At 44.9% G+C, this 18,545-nt stretch overlaps 1 protein-coding gene across 2 annotated transcripts in view; it reads left to right on the plus strand.

The window, feature by feature from the left end:
• The window catches only part of LOC140714284 (contactin-associated protein-like 5), a 1,700,882-nt gene that overhangs the window by 1,406,117 nt on the left and 276,220 nt on the right, over positions 1-18,545 (plus strand). The window lies entirely within an intron of this gene.

Below are 18,545 nucleotides of genomic sequence, written 5' to 3' on the forward strand. Positions count from 1 at the left end.
AGAGAAACAACTTAGTCTAGATAATAGAAAAAAGACAAACTTTACTACTGCCATTTCTTTCGTTCTTTATGAGTGTTGGAATTTCTCCCAAGCAGTGAGGTTACTCTGCAACTCCATCCATTTATAATCTGAACATTAGAAGTAGCAATTGTCAATACAGAATTGTTGGGCCTTCACTCTTTGAGGTTTAAAATAATGAGGAATTGTAGCGGTGTGCTACACGCAGCGCTGCAATAACGACACGGAGTCGGTGAGCTGCAGTTACAAAAGAGGTTTATTCAAACTTCGCGGCCTCGCTTTAAAGCCTTCCTGATCCCGCCCTCCCCGGGCAGGAATGCTGTAGGGGGCGCATATTCACAGTCCCGTCCCGCGCGCGGGCTTTTCCCCTTGCTGGTGAAGCAGGCTTGGCGCCCTCTTTGGGACCGGCCTCAATGCCGGTGAGCTTTGTGAGCCGGTTCGAGTGCGCTGGGAAGTGGGTCGCCACATAACCGCCCCCCAGAACCGGCGATACACCCCCCAATGTCCACAGTCTGGGTCGGACTCTGTTTCGGAGGTCTGCCTCTGCGCCGCGGTGCCGGAATCTCGACCAGCTGCGCCAAGTCCACATGGGCCGGTTTGAGTTGGTCCACCGTGAAAACCTCCTCTTTCCCTCCAATGTCCAGCACGAATGTGGACCCGTTGTTTCTGATCACTGTAAACGGCCCCTTGTAGGGCTGCTGTAGCAGTGCCTGATGTCCGCCCCGTCATACAAAAACAAACTTACAGTTTTGCAGGTCTTTGGGTACGCAGGTCGGGTTCTGCCCATGCTGTGAAGTGGGTATGGGGGCCAGGTTACTGAGCCTCTCGCGTAGTCTGCCCAGGACTGCTGCGGGTTCTTCCTCTTGCCCCCTTGGGGCTGGTATGAACTCTCCTGGGACGACCAGGGGTGCGCCGTACACCAACTCGGCCGACGAGGTGTGCAGATCCTCTTTGGGCGCCGTGCGGATTCCGAGCAGGACCCAGGGGAGCTCGTCCACCCAGTTAGGCCCTTTGAGGTGGGCCATGAAAGCCGACTTCAGGTGACGGTGGAAACGCTCCACTAGTCAGTTCGACTGTGGGTGGTAGGCAGTTGTGTGGTGCAGCTGTGCCCCCAAAAGACTGGTCATAGCAGACCACAGGCTGGAGGTGAACTGGGCGCCTCTGTCGGAGGTAATGTGGGCCGGTACACCAAAGCAAGATACCCAGGTGGCAATCAGTGCCCGGGTGCAAGATTCGGAGGTGGTGTCGGTGAGCGGGTCTGCCTCCGGCCATCTTGTGAACCAGTCCACAATAGTCAGGAGGTGCCGCGCTCCTCGCGACACTGGCAGGGGCCCCAAGATATCCACATGAATGTGGTTGAAACGCCGGTGGGTGGGGTGGAACTGCTGCGGCAGGGCTTTGGTGTGCCACTGCACCTTGGCTGTTTGGCAGTGCATGCACGTTTTGGCCCATTCACTGACCTGCTTGTGGAGTCTGTGCCAAATGAACCTGTTGGCTATCATCCGGACAGTTGTCCTGATGGAGGGGTGCGCTAAGTTGTGAATGGAGTTGAAAACGCGCCACCGCCAGGCTGCTGGGACGACGGGATGGGGTTGGCCGGTGGTGACGTCACAGAGTAGGGTCCTCTCACCTAGGCCTATGGGGAGGTCATGGAGCTGCAAACTGGAGACTGCAGTCCTGTAACTAGGGATCTCCTCATCTGCCTGCTGCGCCTCTGCCAGTGCTTCATAGTCTACCCCCGGGACAGGGCTTGGATGTTAGGGCGGGATAGGGTGTCTGCCACGACATTGTCCTTTCCCGAGACATGCCGGACATCCGTCGTGTATTCGGGGATGCAGGACAGATGTCGCTGCTGGCAGGATGACCAGGGGTTGGTTGCTTTCGTGAACGCAAAAGTAAGCGGTTTGTGGTCCGTGAACGTGGTGGAGGGCCTACAATAGACAATAGACAGTAGGTGCAGGAGTAGGCCATTCGGCCCTTCTAGCCAGCACCGCCATTCAGTATGATCATGGCTGATCATACACAATCAGTACCCCGTTCCTGCCCTCTCCCCATATCCCTTGACCCCGCTATCTATAAGAGTTCTATCTAACTCTCTCTTGAATGCATCCAGAGACTTGACCTCCACTGCCTTCTGGGGCAGAGCATTCCACATATCCACCACTCTCTGGGTGAAAAAGTTTTTCCGCATCTCTGTTTTAAATGGCCTGCCTACCCCTTATTCTTAAACTGTGGCCTCTAGTTCTGGACCCACCCATCAGCGGGAACATGCTTCCTGCCTCCAGTGTGTCCAATCCCTTAATAATGTTATATGTTTCAATCAGATCCCCTCTCATCCTTCTAAATTCCAGTGTATACAAGCCCAGTCGCTCCAATCTTTCAACATATGACAGTCCCACCATTCCGGGAATTAACCTTGTGAACCTACGCTGCACTCCCTCAATAGCAAGAATGTCCTTCCTCAAATTTGGAGACCAAAGCTGCACACAATACTCCAGGTGGGGTCTCACCAAGGCCCTGTACAGCTGCAGAAGGACCTCTTTACTCCTATACTCAATTCCTCTTGTTATAAAAGCCAGCATTCCATTAGCTTTCTTCACTGCCTGCTGTACCTGCATGCTTGCTTTCATTGACTGATGTACAAGAACTCCTAGATCTCGTTGTACTTCCCTTTTCCTAACTTGACTCCATTTAGATAGTAATCTGCTTTCCTGTTCTTGCCACCAAAGTGGATAACCTCACATTTATCCACATTAAACTGCATCTGCCATACATTTGCCCACTCACCCAACCTGTCCAAGTCACCCTGCATTCTCATAACATCCTCCTGACATTTCACACTGCCACCCAGCTTTGAGTCATCATCAAATTTGCTAATGTTACTTTTAATCCCTCTAAATCATTAATGTATATTGTAAACAGCTGCGGTCCCAGCACCGAACCTTGCGGTACCCCACTGGTCACAGCCTGCCATTCCGAAAGGGGCCCGTTAATCACTACTCTTTGTTTCCTGTCAGCCATCCAATTTTCAATCCACTCTGCCCCCAATACCATGTGCCCTAATTTTGCCCACTAATCTCCTATGTGGGACTTTATCAAAAGCTTTCTGGAATTCCAGGTACACTACATCCACTGGCTCTCCCTTGTCCATTTTCATAGTTACATCCTCAAAAAACTCCAGAAGATTAGTCAAACATGATTTTCCCTTCATAAATCCATGCTGACTCGGACTGATCCTTCTACTGCTATGCAAATGTGTCGTAATTTCCTATTTATAATTGACTCCAGCATCTTTCCCACCACTGACGTCAGACTAACCGGTCTATAATTCCCTGTTTTCTCTCTCCCTCCTTTCTTGAAAAGTGGGACAACATTAGCCACCCTCCAATCAGCAGGAACTGTTCCTGAATCTCTAGTACTTTGAAAAATGCTTCCCAATGCATCCACGATTTCTAGAGCCACTTCTTTAAGTACCCTGGAATGCAGACCATCAGGTCCCGGGGACTTATCAGCCTTCAGACTCAACAGTCTATCCAACACCGTTTCTTGCCTAATATAAATTTCCTTCAGTTCATCCTTTACCCTAGTTCCTTTGGCCATTATTACATCTGGGAGATTGTTTGTGTCTTCTCTAGTGAAGACAGATCCAAAGTACCTGTTCAACTCATCTGCCATTTCCTTGTTCCCCATAATAAATTCACCCGTTCTACCTGCTAAGAAGTACATGAAATGCCGGATTACCAGGTATAGCGCCAACAGTTCCCGGTCGAAATCACTGTATTTGAGCTCGAGTGGTCGTAGGTGTTTGCTGAAAAACGCCAGGGGTTGCCAGTGACCCTCAATGAGTTGTTCCAGCACTCCACCGACTGCTGTGTTGGATACGTCCACTGTGAGGGTGGTAGGGATGTCCATTCTGGGGTGCACTAGCATCGTGGCGTTTGCCAAAGCTTCTTTGGTTTTAATGAAAGCAGCGGCAGACTCCTCATCCCAGGTAATGTCCTTGCCCTTACCCGACATCAGGGCGAATTCGGGCATGATTCGGGCAGCTGAAGGGAGGAAGCGATGGTAGAAATTCACCATACCCATGAATTCCTGAAGGCCTTTGATTGTTTTGGGTCAGGGGCAATGGCGGACTGTGTCTACCTTGGTGGGCAGAGGGGTTGCCCCATCTTTAGTAATCCTGTGGCCCAGGAAGTCGATGGTATTGAGCCCAAACTGGCATTTGCCCGAGTTGATTGTTAGACCGTATTCACTCAGTCGGGCGTAGAGTTGACAGAGGTGGGACAGATGCTCCTGATGACTGCTGCTGACTATGAGGATGTCGTCCAAATAGATGAAAGCGAAGTCCAGGTCGCGTCCCACCACATCCATTAACCGCTGAAACGTCTGTGCGGCATTCTTTAGGCCGAACGGCGTGCAGAGGAACTCGAAAAGGCCGAAAGGGGTGATGAGTGCCGTTTTGGGGACGTTGTCTGGATACATCGGGATTTGATGGTATCCCTGGATGAGGTCTACCTTGGAGAAGATCCGTGCATTGTGCAGGTTTCCTGCAAAGTCCTGAATGTGCAGCACAGGGTAGTGGTCCGGTGTTGTAGCCTAGTTCAGCCAGCGGTAGTCGCCGCATGGTCTCCAGCCCCCTGTTGCTTTGGGCACCATGTGCAGGGGGAGGCCCATGGGCTGTCGGACCGCCGTATGATCCCCAATTCCTCCATTCTCTTGAACTCCTCCTTCGCCAGCTGGAGCTTGTCCGGGGGAAGCCTTCGAGCATGGGCATGGAGGGGTGGTCCTTGTGTCGGGATGTGGTGCTGTACGCCGTGTCTGGGCATGGCTGCCTTGAACTGCGGTGCCAGAACCGATGGGAAATCCACCAGGACTCTGGCGAAGTCGTTGTCCGACAGCATGATGGAGTCTAGGTGTGGGACCGGCAACTGGGCTTCACCCAGGGAGAACATTTGAAAGGTCTCGGCGTGGACCAGTCTCATCCTTGGCAGGTCGACCAGTAGGCTGTGAGCTCGCAAACAATCCGCTCCCAGGAGCAGTTGGGCTACGGCGGCCAGTGTGAAGTCCCATGTGAACCGGCTGGAGCCGAACCGTACGGGTGCCGTAGGTCCTTACTGTGCAGCCATTCACGGCCCTCAGGGTTGGACCCGGTGCCCTGTTGTGGATGTTGTAACTCGTCGGAGGTAAGACGCTGATCTTGGCTCCGGTGTCGACCAAAAAACGGCGTCCCGACTGCTTGTCCCAGACATACAGGAGGCTATTCCGATGGCCAGCCGCCATAGCCATAAGCGGCGGCTGGCCCTGGCATTTCCCGGGAACTTGCAGGGCGGGCTACAGCGGCGGGCTTCTGCGTCCCACCGCTGGTGGTAGAAGCACCATTGTTCGTTGGTCTCCTCACCTCTGCCTCTGGGGTTAACGGGCTCTGTGGCCGGGCCTGGTCTGATTTGCTGCTGGGTGTGTGGCCTGGTGATCTGTGCGACGAATGCCCCACTCTCCTTCTTGGCGTTCCACAGCAAGTCCGCCCGGGCTGCCACCTTCCGGGGTTCGCTGAAATCCGCGTCAGACAGCAGCAAGCGTATGTCCTCGGGCAGCTGCTCCAGGAATGCCTGCTCAAACATGAGGCAGGGCTTGTGACCTCCAGCCAGGGACAGCATCTCATTCATCAAAGCCGACGGCGGCCTGTCCCCCAAACCATGCAGGTGCAGTAAGCGGGCAGCTGGCTCGCGCCATGTGAGTCCGAAAGTCTTTATCAGCAAGGCTTTGAATTCTGTGTATTTGCCATCCGCTGGGGGCGATTGTATGAACTCTTCAACCTGGGCGGCTGTCTCCTGGTCGAGGGAGCTCACCACGTAGTAGTAACGTGTGGCATCTGAGGCTATCTACCGAATGTGGAATTGGGCTTCTGTTTGCTGGAACCATAGGTGAGTTCGCAGCGTCCAGAAGCTTGGCAGTTTTAATGAAACTGCATGAACAGATGCGGCATCGATCATCACGTCGGGGTCACCAGTTGTAGCGGTGTGCTACACTCAGCGCTGCAATAACGACACGGAGTCGGTGAGCTGCAGTTACAAAAGAGGTTTATTCAAACTTAGCGGCCTTGCTTTAAAGCCTTCCTGATCCCGCCCTCCCCGGGCGGGAATGCTGTAGGGGGCACGTATTCACAGTCCCGTCCCATGCGCGGGCTTTTCCCCTTGCTGGTGAAGCAGGCTTGGCGCCCTCTTTGGGACCAGCCTCAATGCCGGCGCGTGCCACTTTGTGAGCCGGTTCGAGTGCACTGGGAAGTGGGTCACCACAGAATGATTGTTTTCTTGGGATTATGAGCCATAATATTTTGAGAAGCCCCAATATTACTTTTGTTTCTTCATACTGGCAAGTCATTGTTAAGTCAACTTAATGAACAACCATGAAGTGCAATGGAGAAAATGGATTTTATTTGGTGTTTGTATCATACAAATATTAACAATCTGTTTTATTTAGTTATTTTGACATAGGTATCATAATTGGGAAGCATCTTAAAGAGTAGTGTGAATTATTAAAGGCAAAGCATTTGAAATGAGGTTTTAATATTTTTACAATGAAAAAACTTGTAAGGTTTTGTTATTCAAACCAAGGACTTCTCAAAATGAATCAATGTGGACACCAAATATTGCTTTAATCAGAATATTTCTGATGTATATACAATCTGTGACCACTTTATTAAGTACCTTCTGTATCTAGTAAAGTAGCCACTGAGTGTATGTTCCTGGTCTTCTGCTGCTGTAGCCCATCCACTTCAAGATTCAATGTGTTGTGCATTCAAAGATTCTGCTCTGTACAACATTGCTGTAATGGATGGTTACTTGAGTTACTCTCTGTCACAACCATGGATCTGATAGCACGGCAGATAAGGCAATTGTGCTCATGAATATGCATGTGTCAGCTAATTATTATTTTATTGTGATAGTATTTAACTCCATTCATTCAGTTGTAGTGCTTGTCGAGACTTGAACACAACAACGTTTCGCTGCCTGCTTGCATTCGGCCTTGCCTGAGAAATTGGACTGTCGAGTCAACTGACTGTGAAGACTAGGGTGTTCGTTTTATTCTTCGTTGTTCTTTTCAGCTGCAGCATAGGCTTTGTTTTCCATTTGAGAGTTTTAGTTAACGGCCCTGTTTGGCCTAGAGTTTATTGTTTTCTTTTCACTTTAACACTGTTCGCATTAAAATCTGTAAACTATCGACCTGCTTCAGTGCCTCTCACTCCGCACTTGGGCCATGTTCGCACCATTTCATTGTGACAGCAAGTCTTGACCACACAAAGATGGCCCGAGCAGAAAGAGAGCAGCTGACCTTGGCCATGAGGTTCATTGGTCAGAGTGATTCATCGAGACAACAATGTTCCATCGGAATTCCTATATAAGAACTCTTGTTTCTATCTCCATCATGACAGAGGATCTTGCCAAGTAATGGTCCCAGCAAAGTTTGAACAGTGACATTTTGACATTGGTGGCTTAAGGAGAGGGTGCCTTCCATTCTGGGTGCATGTCCTGCCTCTACATTCTGAGAATATCCCAAGTCTACACTGAGTTTCTCCAGTATCCATTCCAAGCTTCTCAAGTCACAAGTACCGAGGTTCCCAGTTTTGTGATCTCATGACGACGGTTTGCATAACAAATGAGCACTTCAAGCAAGCTTATCTATTGATTCAACAAATCATCATTCAAGTCAATAGTGTAAGTTCTGGAAGAGCCTAGTCCAAAAGCTGATCCCTGGCTGGAGTGTGTAAATACACAAGTAACCCTATCAAGAGTATTTTTAACCTCTTGATGAAAGTCATGGTACAGACTAGGAAAATTGAACTTTCATGCAGCAAATTAAACAGATCAGATCTACAGAGAGCCAGCTAGCCACCTAGCTTAGTGATGAAAGAAACCTGTCTATGCCATCTTGAACTGTAAAACTGAGAGTATATCCTAATTGCCTCTGGAAAACTTGTGAAAGGTGAACACTGTGTGCAAGATTTGAAAAGGTTCCTTCTCTGGTTTCATGTCTTCAAGGTTTCCTAAGGACTTTTCTCTGTGTTCCCAAAGTTTTTATTTTAACAATTATTTCCCAGGCTTATTCAATGTGTTTAGGGTTTCTCAGTGTCCTCCCCATCTCGATGACTCCCAAGCCATCCTCTTGGCCCCGCCCAAGGTTTCTTGATCTCACTTGATGTTCCCTAGTCTTTCAGTCTCTCTGGATCCCCTTGGACTCCCTGCATCTTGAGTTCCCCATGCCTCCCTCTCAAGTTCCCCAGGTCTCTCGAGTCATCCCTGGATCTCAAGTTTTCAGGTCTTCCTTGGCCATCAGGTGCCAGCTTATAGGGAGGGGGGTCCTGAAGTGACTTCTTCAGGCCTGGGCAGAGCATCACAGAGCATTGGGCTCTGAGGTTTTTTAGAGCACCTGAATTGGTTAATTCTTGCTTAACAACAGTTATTAATGGTTTAAGAGTTTCTTGTGTTTTTCTCGAGCGACTTGTTCTTTGTAATGCCGTTTTCTTGTGTTTTCTGTTTACGTTTAAGTTTATTTTGATAGGCTCGGAGTTTCTGTGTTAGTTTTTTTTCTTGAAGCAGATGCCTGATTAGCTCCAATCAGAGGGTCTTCATTTTGAGAATGATTCGTCTCACAGTGTCACTTGGTCAAGCTACCTTTGTATAAGCTCTTGTTTCTGTCTCTACATGGAAGTCTTTGGCTCCGATATTGGTAGTGCACACCATGGCACTTATTTACCGGCATTACTGAAGAACATCTTGGACAAGTCCCTCATTCGGGACTTCCATGGGCACAGGTACTCAGGGGCTGTGCCTAGAGAGGGGAGCCCTGTCACATCCATGGATTCGGCAGCACAGTAGATACGGCAATTGCTCTTGTGAATATGCACGTGTCAGCTAATTATTATTTCATTGTGATACTCCATTCATTCTGTAATAGTACTTGTTCAGACTTGGATACAGCAACGCTTCGCTGCCTGCTTGCATTCTGCCTTGCCTGAGAAATTTGACTGACGAGTTAACTGACTGTGAAGACTAGCGGTATTCATTTTATTCCTAGTTGTTCTTTTCAGCCGTGGTGTCGGCTTCATTTTCCATTTGAGAGTTTTAGTTAATGGCGCTGTTTGGCCTAGCATTTATTGTTTTCTTTTCCCTTTAAAACTGTTCGCATTAAAGTCTGTGAACTATCGACCTGCTTCATTCAGTATCTCTCACTCTGCACTTGGGCCGTATCCGAACCGGGTGACACTGTCACCTTCCTGTCAGCTTGATGGCAGTTCCTTCTGACCTCTCTCATTATCAAGGTGTTCTCATTCACAGGAGTGCCACTCACTGGATGTGTTTTGCTTGTTTTTTTTTCACCATTCTCTGTAAACTCTAGAGACTGTAGTGTGTAAATCCCAGGAGATCAGCATTTCCTGAGATACTCAAACCACCTGATCTGGCACCAACAAACATTCCACGGTCAAATACACTTAGATCACATTTCTGCCCCATTCTGATGTTTGATGTCTGGTCTGAACAACAACTGATCCTCTTGACCATGCCTATATGTTTTTAGACATTGAGTTACTGTCACATGATGGCTGTTTAGGTATTTGCATTTACGAGCAGGTGTACAATAGACAATAGACAATAGGTGCAGAAGTAGACCATTCAGCCCTTCGAGCCTGCACCGCCATTTTGAGATCATGGCTGATCATCTACTATCAATACCCGGTTCCTGCCTTGTCCCCATATCCCTTGATTCCCCTATCCATAAGATACCTATCTAGCTCCTTCTTGAAAGCATCCAGAGAATTGGCCTCCACTACCTTCCGAGGCAGTGCATTCCAGACCCTCACAACTCTCTGGGAGAAGAAGTTTTTCCTTAACTCTGTCCTAAATGACCTACCCTTTATTCTCAAACCATGCCGTCTGGTACTGGACTCTCCCAGCATCTGGAACATATTTCCTGTCTCTATCTTGTCCAATCCCTTAATAATCTTATATGTTGCAATCAGATCCCCTCTCAATCTCCTTAATTCCAGCGTGTACAAGCCCAGTCTCTCTAACCTCTCTGCGTAAGACAGTCCTGACATCCCAGGAATTAACCTTGTGAATCTACGCTGCACTTCCTCTACAGCCAAGATGTCCTTCCTTAACCCTGGAGACCAAAACTGTACACAATACTCCAGGTGTGGTCTCAACAGGGCCCTGTACAAATGCAAGAGGACTTCCTTGCTCTTGTACTCAATTCCCTTTGTAATAAAGGCCAACATTCCATTAGCCTTCTTGGTACAGGTACAGGTATATGTAATAAGGTGGGCACAGTATATAAGTGGTACAGGTATATAGTATACCTGTATATAGGTGGTACATAGGTATATAGGTGGTACAGGTATATGTAATAAGGCAGGCACTAAGTGTATATTTTGATTCTATTGCCTTGGAAATAGTTTAAATGATAATAATCCAACTGTTTCTCTGCGTATCAAATCTGCTTTTGAATAATTACTTTCCTTGGAGCCATGTACAGGTGGTCTTTCACCCAGAAACATTTGCATTGTTTTGGTTCCAGATGACAGGCTCTGATTGCTAATTGTAATATTTTGGAATTTCTACTTGCAGTGTGTCCTGCTTTTATTAATAGTGATTCTGAACAGCAGGATAATGGACTTGGGACACTGTTGATAGAAATGAATTTTTAAGTAAGGAGTTCTGACAAAACGGCATCTAAAATATTGAGCATGTTTCTTTCCATTCAGATGATGCCTGACCTGCTAAGTATTTTAGCATTTTGAGTTTTTATTTCTGATTTTCAGCATCCACGGTATTTTATGCTTTTAGAAATAATGAGCGGACAGCAGAGACAGAAAGAAAGTCGCTGATGCTATTTCAGGCTTTAAACAGTCAGAGCGATAACCTTTGAAATTATAGCTCACATATCTAAAATGAAGAGTGGAATTATTTTATTTTGGAATTAATGTTGATACATTAAATACTCTGTGGCATTCTGCAAATGAAAAGGATATATAAGAAATGGTTGAAGATGCTGTGAAGTGAGAGGATAATAGTGATGCAAGCAATCTGGTATATCTTGACATTTGAAAAGCTTTTAATGAAGGTTCATACAAGAAATTAAACTAGTGCTCATGAGATTAAGAATAAGAGTATAAATGCCAGACAGTTATAGAGAGATATAGCATGACAACAGGCCCTTGGTCCACTATACCAACCATCAACCAAACATTGATACATGCGTAGAAATCTCTGGTGAGTAGTTTGAAACATATAGTCCTGCAGTGGAATGAATCGCGGGGACAGAGTACAATATTCTGACAATTCCATGTAGCATACACAAAAATGCTGGTGCAATTCTGCAAGTCAACATCAATGAAAATGAATAAATGGTCAATGTTTCAGGCTGAAACCCTTCATTGGGACTGAAAAGGAAGAAGCTAGAATCAGTTTCTGACTTCTTCTCCCTAACTTACCAGTGCTGATGAACAGTTTTGGCCCGAAATGTCACTCTTTATTCCTCTCCATAGAAGCTGCCTGAACTGCTGAATTTTTCCAGCATTCTGTGTGTATTATTCTAGATTTCCAGCATCTGCAGAAACATGTGTTTAAAATTCAACTGTATACTGCTGTGGGTAAGAAAGAACAGAATTAGAACAAAATAAAGTGTCCATTATGCAGGTGTCCACCACTTTACAGAAGTTCGCTTTACGCTGCTTTGCTTTTACAAAAGACCTACATTAGTACCTGTTTTCGCTCACTGAACAAAATCCGAAGAGGATTTTCACTTTTACGAAAAAAGGCATCTGCTTTAAACTTGTGTTTGCCCCGAGAAGACTACCATGACCATGAAGCCTTGCGCGGGGAGGTGTGTGCACATGTGTGTACGTGCTGATTTTTTTTCTACAAATCGGTTTTTGGCTAAATCCCAATTCTAGTAAGTGAACTGCAGTGTACATACATTATTTCTACTTTATATAGGCTGTGTATTTATCATATCATTCCTGCTTTTACTATATGTTACTGTTATTTTAGGTTTTATGTGCTATTTGGTATGATTTGGTAGGTTATTTTTTGGGTCTGGGAATGCTCAAAATTTTTTTCCATGAAAATTAATGATAGTTGCTTCTTCGCTTTACGCCATTATGGCTTAGGAAAAGTTTCATTGGAACGCTCTATTTTCGGATAGCGGGGGAAACCTGTATTGCAAAATGGTCTCCGTGTTGTTATACCTAGGCAATGATTAGTGCAGTTTGGTTCAAAAACCAAATGGTTGAAGGGAAGTAGTTGTGCTTGAACTTGGCAATGTGGGACCTCAGGTTTCTGTATCTTCAGCCAATGGTAGCTGTGAGAAAATGGTGGGGATCTTTTATGCTAAATGTTGTCTTCTTAAGTGGGCATATCTTGAAAGTGTTGGGAGGAAAGTATTGTATAGGGGGAAGTCAGTGGTAAGTATTTTAAATAGGGCGTGGTGGATATGTAGAACGCCCTGACAAGGGGGGTAGACACAGTTGCATTTGAGACATTTAAGACACTCGTAGACAGCACATAGTTGAAACAAAAATAGAAGGCTATGTGGGAAGGAATCTATGTGTTAGATTAATCTTGAGTAGGTTAAATGATTGGCACGACACTGAGCCAAAGGGCCTGTGCAGTTCTGTGTTCTATGTTCGTGTTCTCTGAAGCAGTACCTCCTGATGGTGGGGAGGAATGTGCCCATGATGTGTTGAGCTGAGTACACTCCTCTCTGCAGTTTTTTATGATCCTGCACATTTGAGTTGCAGTGTCAGGCCACAACGTAACCAGCACCAGATGGGGTTGGACAACAATCTGATAACTTCAATGTAATTATCCTGAAAACAATTTTATTTTTAATACAAGAGTTTTTAGAAAATAATTAATTAAATTTAATTTCCAGGGCTTTTGTGGTGGGATTTCAACTCAAGGCTTTGGATTATTAGTAGAAACCTCTTGGCAGCAGTGATCAGCAGAAATTTCTGAAGATTAGGGCAGGTTCTTATTACAGTATTTATTAATAATCATGACTAGGGTATTGTAAATTTCTGAATGTATGAAGGATGTCAACATTTGTCAGATACGAATCACCTCTACGGAGTGATGAGCATATGAAACAGGCCAATGCAATCGATAATGATAAAAATAAGCAGTGATGGATTGGAAAATGTAAATCCATTTGTCTTACTGATGAGAGCTGTAAGGAAAGTTTTGCACTACTCTGGAAATATCAAGTGTATTGAACATGTCCTTCAGATCCTATTTCATACAGATGATCTTTTGTCTTTTATGAAGTGCATTGAATTGTATAATAACCGCATCAACATGAGTTTCCCCTGATGTACTTGCTTAATGCCCATGTCACTGATGAATAAAGCAAAAATTTAATTTTTTAGCTGCCTACCCTCAAAAGCAGAGGTTGAGGAAAGACCTGATAGAAGTTTATAAGAGCATCTGACGCATAAATAGTGTAGACCACTGGTATCTTTCGCCCAATGTGGAAATGCATTATATTAGAGAGCATGAGAGGAGATGAGTGGGGCAAGTTTTATCCACAGAGTACTGGGTGCCTAGAATATGCTGCCAGTGGGGTGGTAGTGGAGGCATCTCAAAGTTCAAAGAAAATCTATCATGAAAATACATAAATGACACCATATACTGCCCATTGCTATGTCATCATTTCTTGCAGGCATTCACAGTAGATTCAAAGAAACACAATAGAATAAATGAAAAACTGCACACAAATAATCGAAGTGCACAAGACAAAGAATTGTGAATACAGAATTGAAAAACAAAATAGTAGTCATAAATAAATAATAAATATTGAGAGCAAGAGCTCTAGAGTCCTTTAAAGTGAGTCAATATGTTATGGAATCAGTTCAGTTCTGGAGTAAGTGAAGTTATCCACTCTTGTGAGCAGAGAATGGAAGGATATGGACCAGACTGGCTTGGTTTAGTTTTGCATTTAAATAATCATACAACATCATGGGTCGAATGGCTTGATCTTATATCATACTGTTCTGTGTTCTAAAATATTCCCCAATAGTTTTGGGAGTGCTACGTTACTGAGTTTCCAATGGGACAATAAAGAAAGATTTTGCCTTCTTTTCATGGGCATAACAGATCACAGAACAATATTTTGAAGAAAAGTAAATGAGTTTTCTTGGTGCACTGACCTTTATTAGCCACTCAATCAGCTTCAGAAAAAAGACAGATTATCTGGTCACTACTAGATTGACATTTAGTAGTTGACCTTGCTATGCACTGTCCACTGATGTATTGAGCTCTAGTGAAGGGTCTCAGCCTGACTCATTTCCCTCCATAGGTTCTCTCTCACCTGCTGAGTTCTTCTATCATTTTGTGAGTGATACAGTTACCTAACGTGCTTTTGACATTAAAACAGGATTTCAAAAACTATATACAGTATACATTCTGGGCTGTGAGGTAGTTTATGAGTTTCTTAACCATAAAAGGGATTGCATAAATATTGATCTTTTTCCAAATCATAAACTGCTATGACAATGATTTTACAAGACAAACCTCTTGTTTCCCCTTCTTCATTAAGTGGGCATTGAGTGGGTGATCTTGTTCTCACAATGATTCAGAAGTCTGTCGAAGTCACCTATCACCTCCCAGTTTGTTACATCATCCCCCTCCCCTAACCACCTACCTTCCTACTCACTGGTCTCACCTATCATCTGCCAGCTTGTACTCCTCCCCATAACCCACCTCTCATTCTGGGTTCTGTCCCCTTTCCTTTCCAGTCTTGATGAAGGGTCTCAGTCCAAAATGTTGAGTGTTTGTTTTCCCCCATAATTGCTGCCTGACCTGTTGAGTTTCTCCAACACTTTGTGCGTTTTACAAAAAAAACGTTGTCACAGATCCTTCCTATATAAATAATTCAAGGCAGTAAAAAGGAAAATAGAATGCAGAATAAAGCAAACACGAGGAAATCTGCAGATGCTGGAAATTCAAACAACAACACACACAAAATGCTGGTGGAACGCAGCAGGCCAGGCAGCATCTATAGGAGAAGTACTGTCGACGTTTCGGGCCGAGACCCTTTGTCAGGACTAACCGAAAGGAAAGACAGTAAGAGATTTGTAAGTAGTGGGGGGAGGGGGAAATGCGAAATGATAGGAGAAGACCGGAGGGGGTGGGATGAAGCTAAGAGCTGGAAAGGTGATTGGCGAAAGTGATACAGAGCTGAGGAAGGGAAAGGATCATGGGACGGGAGGCCTCAGGATAAAGAAAGTGGGGGGGGGGGGAGCACCAGAGGGAGATGGAGAACAGGCAAACAACTAAATATGTCAGGGATGGGGTAAGAAGGGGAGGAGGGGAATTAACGGAAGTTAGAGAAGTCAATGTTCATGCCATCAGGTTGGAGGCTACCCAGCCGGTATATAAGGTGCTGTTCCTCCAACCTGAGTTTGGATTCATCTTGACAGTAGAGGATAGACATATCAGAATGGGAATGGGATGTGGAATTAAAATGTGTGGCCACTGGGAGATTCTGCTTTCTCTGGCGGACCGAGCATAGGTGTTCAGCGAAACGATCTCCCAGTCTGTGTCGGGTCTCACCAGTATATAAAAGGCCACACCGGGAGCACAGGACGCAGTATACCACATCAGCCGAAACTTCACTTGTGAGTTGGCTTTATCCCGAGGCCTCCCGTCCCATGATCCTTTCCCTTCTCCAGCTCTGTATCACTTTCACCAATCACCTTTCCAGCTCTTAGCTTCATCCCACCCCCTCCGGTCTTCTCCTATCATTTCGCATTTCCCCCTCCCCCCACTACTTTCAAATCTCTTACTATCTTTCCTTTTGGTTAGTCCTGACGAAGGGTCTCGGCCTGAAACATCAACAGTGCTTCTCCTATAGATGCTGTCTGGCCTGCTGTGTTCCACCGGCATTTTGTGTGTGTTGTTGCAGAATAATGCGTTCTGATTATAGAGGAAGTGCAGTGCAGGGGATTAAATAAACGGCAAGGGCTGCAGTGGGGTAGACTGACAGATGACAGCTTCATTTAAGGTCTGATAGTAACTTCCCTTGAGCCTGGTGGTATGTGCTCCCAATCTTCTGTAATGCCTGTGGCAGAAGGGAGAAGAGAGAATGACCAGAATGGGAAGTATTCTTGAGTATGTTGGCTGCTTTCCTGAGGCAGCAGGAAGTGTAAGTAAAGTCAGCAGAGTGTGAGCTGGCTTGTGTGATTGCTTGGGCTGCATAAACAGCTCTCTGTAATTTCTTGTGTGGTCTTGGGCAGACCAGTAGCCATGTAAAGTTGTGATGTATCTGGCTCTTTCTATGGTATATCTGTAAAAGTTGGTGAGAATCATCTTATATCTATCATCCCAACACCTCTGGGCTCTCGGAGCAGCTAAAATTCCTTGATGGTTCCAATAAAGGTTCAGTGCAAATTTCGCAAGTTGTGACAATTGTTCTGTCATTATCTCTGCTGGTTTCTGATTCAGGGTGTCACCAATATCTTCAGGTGTGATAAAAATATACTTTTAGGAGCAACATTGGGGTGGATTGAAAGGATTGTTCATGTATGCATTTTCATAAATTTTACTGTTTTTCTTTATTTTCCTGTAAATTCTTGCATGTAAATGTATCTCATGGTAGAATATGGGATCATATACATACATTGATAATAATTTTTACTTTGACATTGACTTTGATTAACATTGGCATGCTGCCAAACTCATTGCTAGTTGGCATTATTCTGCCTATTCATATTAATTCCTCCCTTTTTTGTTTTAAGCTCAGAAAATACCACAACAGTTCAACAGCAGAAATTATATTGTGGTTCTAGTGTCAATTGGTGTAACATGAGGATTATGTCTTTGATTTGCTGAATTCATTTGATATTCTAAAAGATGCATAAAAGCTAATGTTTATCTTGGAAATTCAGTACATCCCCATTAAAGTTGACTAATTCTTGTAGTTGCACGATAGAAAGCATCATCTCTGAATGCATTAGCAACTGCTCTGGCCAAGTCCTCAAGAAATTGTAGAGATGGGCACAGTTCAGTCTGTCATAAGAAAAACAGCCTTCACTTCATGTATTCTGACTACAATTTGCACTAACTCTGAAAGCAACTGATGTAATCAAAGACCCCTTACCTGGTCATCTCACTTCTCCCACCTCCCATTGGGCAGAATGTTCAAAAGCTTGAAAGCACTCACCACCAGGTTCAAGGTCAGTTTTGATCCCATCATTGTAAGTCGTGAACAGGCCTCTTGTATGATAATCACACCATCTTCTTCTATGTAGCCCTTTGCAAATTATTTACCTGTCTGCATTGTACTTTCTCTGTAACTATAACATATACTTTGCATTCTGTTACTATTTTTCACTTTGTACTACCTCGATGTGCTTACTGTATGTTTTGAAATGTAGTAGAAGGGTAACACGCAAAACAAAGACTTTTTCCAGGACCCATGACATTAATAAAGCAATCATCAATTATCAATTACTTACTCTTTCAGGGAGGTATATACAGTCCTATCATACTGCCCTGAAAAAAAATGCAAAGGGGTTCAGCTCAGACACGCAACCAAAATTATCTTTCCAAGCACAACTGTAAACAATTCTGTAAGACCTTAGTTCTGTAGACTTTAGTAGTACTTCAACAGAAGTAAATTACTTTCAGACACCCTGAAGTCTGAGAATACACTAAATGAATAGAAATCATGCCTTTTTCTTTCACAATGATGTTAATAGTCTTCAATATTCAATTTTATTTTGTTTTGTAGATATCAATTCTAATATTCAGACTGGTACTTTGAGTGGTGCTTTTATCCTAAGCACTTTTTTCTTCTTTATTTATTGACTTACTTTCTGAGATACAGCACAGAAGAGGTCCTTCCTGCTCTTTGAGCCACACTGCCTAGAAACCCTAGCCTAATCATGCGACAGTTTACAGTGACCAATTAACTATCAACTGGTGGGAGGAAACCAGAGCACCCGGAGGAAACCCACATGGTCATGGGGAGAATGTACAAACTTGTTACAGACAGCAGCGGGAATGGAACCTGGGTCACTGGTACTATAAAGCATCGTGCTAACCACGTTATATTTCCTTACAACACAGAAGAATATATTTTGGCCTGTTGAGTCCATACCGGTTCAAAAAACATCACACAACGTACTGGAGGAACTCAATGGATTTGGTGGCACCAATGGAGGGAAATGGACAGTCAATTTTTTGGGAAGGAAAGAGGGGACAGATTCAATATAAAAATGTGGGTGGAAACAGTGGATCAAGAGTCTTGGTGAGGTTGTGGAAGAGACAGTGGACTGAAGGTGGAATTTGATAGGAGCAGAAGTGGACCATGGAATGAAGGGAAGGAGGTGAGGATGGGAACCTCTTGTACCTCTAATTCACAATCTTATCCCCTCGCCCCATCCCACCCACCCCCTCATTATTTTTTACTCTAATCTATCCTCTGCATTTTCCTATCTGTTCTGCCACTGGGAATCATTTACAGTGGCC

Source organism: Hemitrygon akajei, chromosome 2 (genome assembly GCF_048418815.1).
Source record: "Hemitrygon akajei chromosome 2, sHemAka1.3, whole genome shotgun sequence".
Taxonomy (NCBI): domain Eukaryota; kingdom Metazoa; phylum Chordata; class Chondrichthyes; order Myliobatiformes; family Dasyatidae; genus Hemitrygon; species Hemitrygon akajei.